The sequence below is a fragment of the Orcinus orca genome, chromosome 4, assembly GCF_937001465.1.
Source record: "Orcinus orca chromosome 4, mOrcOrc1.1, whole genome shotgun sequence".
Lineage (NCBI taxonomy): Eukaryota > Metazoa > Chordata > Mammalia > Artiodactyla > Delphinidae > Orcinus > Orcinus orca.
In genome coordinates this window covers 73,621,274-73,629,760 of record NC_064562.1, presented here as the reverse complement: position 1 = coordinate 73,629,760, position 8,487 = coordinate 73,621,274, and the positions used below count along the sequence as shown (strand labels likewise).

General features: G+C 36.9%; 1 pseudogene; it reads left to right on the top strand.

Moving 5' to 3' along the window:
* The first annotated feature begins 644 nt into the window (after positions 1–644).
* Positions 645–1,579, top strand: LOC101279042 (serine/arginine-rich splicing factor 7-like; annotated as a pseudogene).
* Positions 1,580–8,487: the final 6,908 nt, after the last annotated feature.

The following is an 8,487-nucleotide window of genomic DNA, read 5'->3' as shown; positions in this document are numbered from 1 at the left end:
TATAGAAATAACTATCTGGCAAGTATTTTGTTGATAGCATAGTATAACTAAACACCAGGATTTACAGAAAAGCCTTAATTTCAATTTATATAAGACTTACCATTGGCAGGTTTTTATATTATATTGATAGGTTTTCTCAATATGGACACATCTATGACATGTTCATAACTTCATCATCCTGAGTTATATTAAATCATGGCTTAAATCCCATAAATTCTGATCAATCCAGCAGCATTTTCCTAATGTACATGTATCAATAAAACATAAGGTATGGGCTTCCCTGGTGGCGCAGTGGTTGAGAGTCCGCCTGCCGAAGCAGGGGACATGGGTTCACGCCCCGTTCCGGGAAGATCCCACATGCCACGGAGCGGCTGGGCCCGTGAGCCATGGCCGCTGAGCCTGCGCGTCCGGAGCCTGTGCTCCGCAACGGGAGAGGCCACAACAGTGAGAGGGCCCGCGTACCGCAAAAGAAACAAAACAAAACAGAAAAAAAAAACACAACCCTTGGCCTAAGGCAGTTGACTATGATGTACCAGACAACACTAATCAATCAGAGTTTGAGTTCCCTTTATTCTGACAAGGCTTCCTAATATAAGCCATCAAAAGTAGTTTAAAACTTGGTAGTCCTGAGTGCCACCGGGACCGTTGGTGAGTGTGGCTGCGTTGTAGCTTTTGTAGTAATCGATCTCTGGGCGCTGCGAGCTGAAAGAGCCGAGCTCGCAGGCCAGTCATCATGTCACGTTACGGGCGGTACGGAAGAGAAACCAAGGTGTATGCTGGTAACCTGGGAACTGGTGCTGGCAAAGGAGAGTTAGAAAGGCCTTTCAGTTATTATGGTCCCTTAAGAACTGTGTAGATTGCCAGAAATCCTCCAGGATTTGCCTTTGTGGAATTTGAAGATCCTAGAGATGCAGAAGATGCAGTGTGAGGCCTGGATGGGAAAGTGATTTGTGGTTCCCCAGTGAGAGTTGAAATATCAACAGGCATGCCTCAGAGATCTCGTTTTGATAGACCACCTGCCCGACGTCCCTTTGATCCCAATGATAGATGCTATGAGTGTGGCGAAAAGGGACATTATGCTTATGATTGTCATCTCTATAGCCGCCGAAGAAGAAGCAGGTCACGGTCTAGATGACTTTAAAGATCCAGAGGTAGGCGATACTCGCGCTCTCGCAGCAGGAGCAGGGGAAGGAGGTCAAGATCAGCACCGCCTCGGCGATCTAGATCTGTGTCTCTTCGTAGATCAAGAACAGCTTCACTCAGACGATCTAGGTCTGGTTCTATAAAAGGATCGAGGTATTTCCAATCCCGGTCCAGGTCGAGATCAAGATCCAGGTCTCTTTCACAACCAAGAAGCAGCTGATCGAAGTCCAGATCTCTATCTCCGAAAAGAAGTCCTTCCCCATCAGGAAGTCCGCGAAGAAGTGCAAGTCCTGAAAGAGTGAACTGAAGCTCTCAAGTTCATCTTTTTTTTTTTTTTTTTACATCTTTATTGGAGTATAATTGCTTTACAATGGTGTGTTAGTTTCTGCTTTATAACAAAGTGAATCAGTTATACATATACATATGTTCCTGTATCTCTTCCCTCTTGCGTTTCCCTCCCTCCCACCCTCCCTATCCCACCCCTCTAAGTGGTCACAAAGCACTGAAATGATCTCCTTGTGCTATGTGGCTGCTTCCCACTAGCTATCTATTTTACGTTTGGTACTGTATATATGTCCATGCCTCTCTCTCGCTTTGTCACAGCTTACCCTTCTCCTTCCCCATATCCTCAAGTCCATTCTCTAGTAGGTCTGTGTCTTTATTCCTGTCTTACCCCTAGGTTCTTCATGACATTTTTTTTCTTAAATTCCATACATATGTGTTAGCATACGGTATTTGTCTTTCTCTTTCTGACTTACTTCACTCTGTATGACAGACTCTAGGTCCTTCCACCTCATTACAAATAGCTCAATTTCATTTCTTTTTATGGCTAAGCAACCCTCAGAATGGGAGAAGATATTTGCAAATGAAGCAACTGACAAAGGTTTAATCTCCAAAATTTACAAGCAGCTCATGCAGCTCAATAACAAAAAAACAAACAACCCAATCCAAAAATGGGCAGAAGACCTAAATAGACATTTCTCCAAAGAAGATATACAGATCGCCAACAAACACATGAAAAAATGCTCATCATTAATCATTAGAGAAATGCAAATCAAAACTACAATGAGATATCATCTCACACCAGTCAGAATGGCCATCATCAAAAAATCTAGAAACAATCAATGCTGGAGAGGATGTGGAGAAAAGGGAACACTCTTGCACTGCTGGTGGGAATGTGAATTGGTTCAGCCACTATGGAGAACAGTATGGAGGTTCCTTACAAAACTACAAATAGAAATACCATATGACCCAGTAATCCCACTACTGGGCAGATACCCTGAGAAAACCATAATTCAAAAAGAGTCGTGTACCAAGATGTTCATTGCAGCTCTATTTACAATAGCCAGGAGATGGAAACAACCTAAGTGTCCGTCATCGGATGAATGGATAAAGAAGATGTGGCACATATATACAATGGAATATTACTCAAGTTCACCTTTTAGGGAAAAGTTATTTTGTTTACATTATTATAAGGGATTTGTGATGTCTGTAAAGTGTAACTTAGGGAAGGGTAATTTAACCATCTAATCAAAATGGATCTGGACTATTACTCTGTAAATTCACAGCAGTAAGGTAATATAAATTTTTGTTGAATGTATTAAATCCTATGGTCTGAAAATGTAGGTTTTATTTGGCACATTTAAAATAAAATGTTTCTGATTAGATTTTTGATTTGCGTTCAGTATTAATGCTCCTCAATTTGGTAGGCTTTAAGAGTCAACCTTGATATTAACTGTATTCATACAGACCTACATTCAAAGTTTAATGGTGTTATTTAAGTCTTGAACATCACTGAATAGTATATATACACTTGGAAGATTCCTTTCTACGCTTAGAGTTTTGGGTAAGATGGTAAGAACTCGAGTGAGTCCCCCTTAGTAGCATGAATGCATCATGACAAGTCCCTAAATTAATCTATTGGAGTTGGCATTATTAGATGTCATCAGGCTAACGATCTCTTTTGTCCGGCTGTAGGGACCACTGACTTGCTATAAAGTGAACCCAACAGGAACTGAGCAAGAATAGCTGGACTTAATGCTGGAGAAACTGAATTTTCTGAAGCCTATTTAAGTATAGTAACTAATTGAGGTTTTCAGCCTATTAGATAAGATGGTGTCAAATTAGAGTTCTCCATTCTAGGAAGTTATACTCAATGTTCCTTTGTTTTCAAACACTAACCAATTTTATGCCAAAATTTTTGCATGTCTGAAGAATAGTCTGAATTTGGGACAAAACATCTTCATGTAAACCAGCTTTGCAAAATTTTCCAGCCCAGATATTCTCCTCTGTCTCTTCAAATGGATTGCCTTACTCTGAGCAGAGATCTGTTAATTCCCAAGTTAGATTTTGCAGTTCCCGAACACCAACACACTTTATCTTATTCTGCCAGGCTGGTGCAAAGTAATTAAAGATGTCAATCAGAAATGTTAAAAAGACTAAAGTAGTTTTGTAAATCCGACCTATATTTATCGTAGTTATTTTTTGGTAGTTATTTTTTGTAGTAGTTATTTTTTGGTAGCATCTGGTAAATTTTAGAATTTTAGAGCCAGTAGATTCTTTATTTGGACTTTAAATATCTTAAGTATCATAGGGCAGTAAAAATTTTGAGTTTTCTGGTCAAGCTTTTGGTGCAAAAAAATTTAGTGCTGGTGGCACAGCTGTCTGCCCTTGTTTCTTATGCTTTTAAACAAAGTTATTGGATAACTTTACAATTTGGGAATACTGATCTGCCTCAAGTTTATTTACTGGTCTGAATGATCATTAGTATGTTGGAAGTTTGGATGTTCTGTTTTGGGAATTTTGACAACTGGCTGCGTTATATGGTTGGTATATAGCTATGTGTGTAATCAGCAGGCTTATTTGTTGCACTTGGTCAGCTTTAATTGTTCTGTAGTATATGAAGATAAGATTACTCAACAATAAATCTGCAGAGAATAAAAAAAAAAAAACCAAAAAACTTGGTAGTCTTGCCACCCTGTTTTTAATAGAACAGGTACATACCTCAGCTCCTGTCTTTTCCTTTATTGAAAAACTGACGGAGCATTACAAAATGCATCTGCCTTAAATATTTGAGGCCAACTATAAAACATCAAGATATGTGGTAATAAAAATGCATCCGTGATGATGTGCTGTGAAAAGAAATATGCATAAAACTGTCAAAAGTCCAGCAAAACAAAACAAAACCAAACCCCCGAAACATGAAGAGCAGGAATGAAGTTAGAAAAATAATTTTGCTAAGAAGGCAAAAATATAGTGGAAAAAAGCCTGGATTTAGTGGTCAGGAGACCTGACTTCTACTCTTTCCATGGGAGCTAAAACCTGGGTAATGTAGGCAAATTGCTAAGTTTCTCCAGGCTTCCCTGCACAAATTTAGAAAATAAGGAGGCAGACTGGATGATTTCCAAGCTTCCTTCCAAAGCCAAAATCTGATGAGTTTTTAGTGATTTGTAGTTGTTAGAAAGAAGACAAGAAAATTCAAATTCTTGCTTAACAATCTTCAGATGAAAATAAAATTTTCTTTTTTAACTTGTAGAAATTGTAATTGAAATACAAATGGCCACAACTCTCTCTATATGTATTTTTTGCTGCTTATTTTTCTAGCACTTGGTTTGATAGTTATTTCTCATGATCCATTTTTACAAATAAAGAACTCAATATCATCAAAATTGCTATCAGATATTTACTCACATGTACTCAAGTACTCACATGGCCATGAAGCAAATGTGTATGGAGTTTTTAACAAATTCTTTCCTTAGACCTAATTGTCCTTAAAGGAGGCTCTGTAAATATTTACTGAGCTTCTACTATGTGCAAGGAACTATTCTAGGTTCTAATAATAAAGTGATAAACAAGAAAAGCAAGATATTTGATCTGACCTATTTTACATTCTAGAGGAGGATGATGAAGAATAGATTAGCAAATTAGTAAACAGATAAAGGAATAATCATCTCACATGATGGTAAGTTTTATGAAGAAAGTAAAATGAGCTAGATGTATGCAAATGTATTTCTATCAGTTCCTAATTTTCCTTTCCTATCATAGGGAGATTGCCTTCTTTATTATATGATTAACAGCTACCAGTTTAAAACAAATGTTCAACCTGGACAACCAGACACCTATTCCCACACCAAACACAGAAACCAGCTTGGCCCAATGGATGTAACTTCTGTGTTGTTCTTCCTTGTCCTAGTATTTTCCATTTCTATTTAAATCTGGAATTTAAGATATCAAAATGGATCTCTAGGGCAAAATCTGGAGATAAAATTTACCATTTTAATTAATGTACTAGATGATGAAATATTTAACATATATGAGAGAGGCTGATTAATATTAATTTAATGTGTTTTTTTTTCCTTCCTGTAAAGATTTGTACTGAGATGTGGTAAGTTTTGAGATAATACTATATCCCTTACTTTTTATTATTTGGATTTTCTTTATTAGATAGTTTTTTGGAGATGTATTACCTGAAAATATAATTTGATTAGTGGGGAGGGAGGATTAGTGGATGAGTGCCAGGCTAGATGTGGTCTCCTCAAGGCCACTGACAAGTCCTTGTTTTTCTCTGTGACAGCTGCTGAAACAAAGAGCACCCTAGGCTGTTTGCAATTCCCTATTTCATTGTGTGAATAAGAATGAGCTTTTCCAGGCCACAGGACCCTGGGAACTCAGCCTATTCTATGTTGGAACTCCCTAGCTGCCCTTGGGATGGAGTGGGCTCACCCTGTGGATCTGTGCAATTTACTGCTTACTTAGTTGCTGGTGCAACTTGCACCTCTGGGCTAGGTACTCCACCTTTAGTTTCAAGGGGAATTAGCACCTTCTGCAATGGCATAGAGAAAAGATAATTATTAGTGGTCAGAACCTGAAGTTGAATCCCAATGTTTCTAATATTGTTCTAATTGTTCCAAACAGTTCTAATACTACTATTACCAAAAATAAAAATCATGATAATAAGAGCCAATATTAATTGTGTTTTAGGCAGTGCAAAATGCTTTATGTGTTATTTCAATTAATATTTGTAACAACCCATGGAGGTAAGTATCATTGTCTCTTGGTATCTGAAGGGGATTTGGTTCCAGGACCCCCATAGATACCCAAATTCAGTGGCTCAAGTCTCTTATATAAAATGGCATAGTGGAGTCAGCACTTGGTATCCATGCATGTGGAACCCCTGGATACAGGAGGGCCAACTGTATTATTATTAGCACAGAGAGATTAAATAATTTGTTCAAGTTGAGAGTGGTCATTTTTTTAACTTAAATTCTCTTGTTCTTAGCCACTTTGTGTGACAATGTTATTTAGCTTTCCTTAGAGTCCTAGATTTAGTTTCCTCATGTAAAATAGGAATAATAATGTTTCCTCCTCCTCACATATATGAATGTTTTATATATATAATATGTATATATATATTCATAGAGACATATCTATCTCTGTCTCTTTATCTCTTTTTCTCTATCTCTATCTCTAACTTTATCTCTACCTCATCATTTAGCACAAAGCCTGACCAGTGATACATTGTTAATAAACAGTAGCTCAGCTTTTCTTATTTTTTCTTTTTAAAATTAATTTCTTTTTAAAAAAATTTTATTGGAGTATAGTTGATTTACAATGTTGTGTTAATTTCTGCTGTACAATGAAGTGAATCAGTTATACATATACATATATCCACCCTGTTTTGGATTCTTTTCCCATATAGGCCATTACAGAGTATTGAGTAGAGTTCCCTGTGCTATATAGTAGGTTCTTGTTAGTTATCTATTTTATATATAGTAGTGTGTGTGTGTGTGTGTGTGTGTGTGTGTATGTCAATCCCAATCTCCCAATTTATCCCACCCCCACTTTTCCCCTGGTAACCATAAGTTTGTTTTCTACATCCATTACTCTACTACTGTTTTGTAAATAAGTTCATTTGTATGCTTTTTAAAAATTCCACATATAAATGATATCATATAATATTTCTCTTTCAGTGTCTGACTTACTTCACTCAGTATGATAATTTCTAGGTCCATCCATGTTGCTGCAAATGGCATTATTTTGTTCTTTTTTATGACTGAGTAATATTCCATTGTATATATGTACCATATCTTCTTTATTCATTCCTCTTTTGATGGACATTTATGTTGCTTCCATGTCTTGGCTATTGTACATAGTGCTGCAATGAACATTGGGGTGCATGTATGTTTTTGAATTATGGTTTCTCTGGGTATATGCCCAGGAGTGGGATTACTGGATCATATGGTAGTTCTATTTTTAGTTTTTTAAAGAACCTTCATATTGTTCCCCATAGTGGTTGTACCAATTTACATTCCCACCAACAGTGTAGGAGGGTTCCCTTTTCTCCACACCCTCTCCAGCATTTACTGTTTGTAGATTTTTTGATGATGGCATTCTGACCAGTGTGATGTGATACCTCATAGTAGTTTTGATTTGCATTTCTCTTATAATTAGTGATCTTGACCATCTTTTCATGTGCTTTTTGGCCATCTGTACATCTTTGGAGAAATGTCTGTTTAGATCTTCCACCCATTTTTTGATAGTGTTATTTGTTTTTTTGATATTGAGCCACATGAGCTGTTTGTATATTTTGGAGGTTAATCCCTTGTTAGTTGCTTCATTTGCAAGTATTTTCTCCCATTCTGAGGGTTGTCTTTTCATTTTGTTTATGGTTTCCTTTGTTGTGCAAAAGCATTTAAGTTTAATTAGGTCTCATTTGTTTATTTTTGTTTTTATTTTCATTACTCTAAGAGGTGAATCAAAAAAGATCTTACTGTGATTTATGTCCAAGAGTGTTCTGCCTATGTTTTCCTCTAAGAGGTTTACTGTGTCTGACCTTACATTTAGGTCTTTAATTCATTTTGAGTTTATTTTTATGTATGGTGTTAGGGAGTGTTCTAATTTCATTTGTTTACATGTAGCTGTCCAGTTTTCCCAGCCACTTATGGAAGAGACTGTCTTTTCTCCATTGTATATTGCCTCCTTTGTTATAGATTAGGTGACCATAGGTGTGTGAGTTTATCTTTGGACTTTCTATCCTGTTGCATTGATCTATATTTCTGTTTTTGTGCCAGCAGCATATTGTTTTCATTACTGTAGCTTTGTAGTATAGTCTGAAGTCAGGGAGACTGGTTTGTCCAGCTCCAGTTTTCTTTCTCAAGATTGCTTTGGCTATTCAGGGTCTTTTGTTTTTCTATACAAATTGTAAAATTTTTTGTCCTAATTCTGTGAAAAATGCCATTGGTAATTTGATAGGGATTGCATTGAATCTGTAGATTGCTTTGTGTAGTATAGTCGTTTTCACAATATTGATTCTTCTAGCTCATCTTTTCTTTGCTTGTGCAAGGT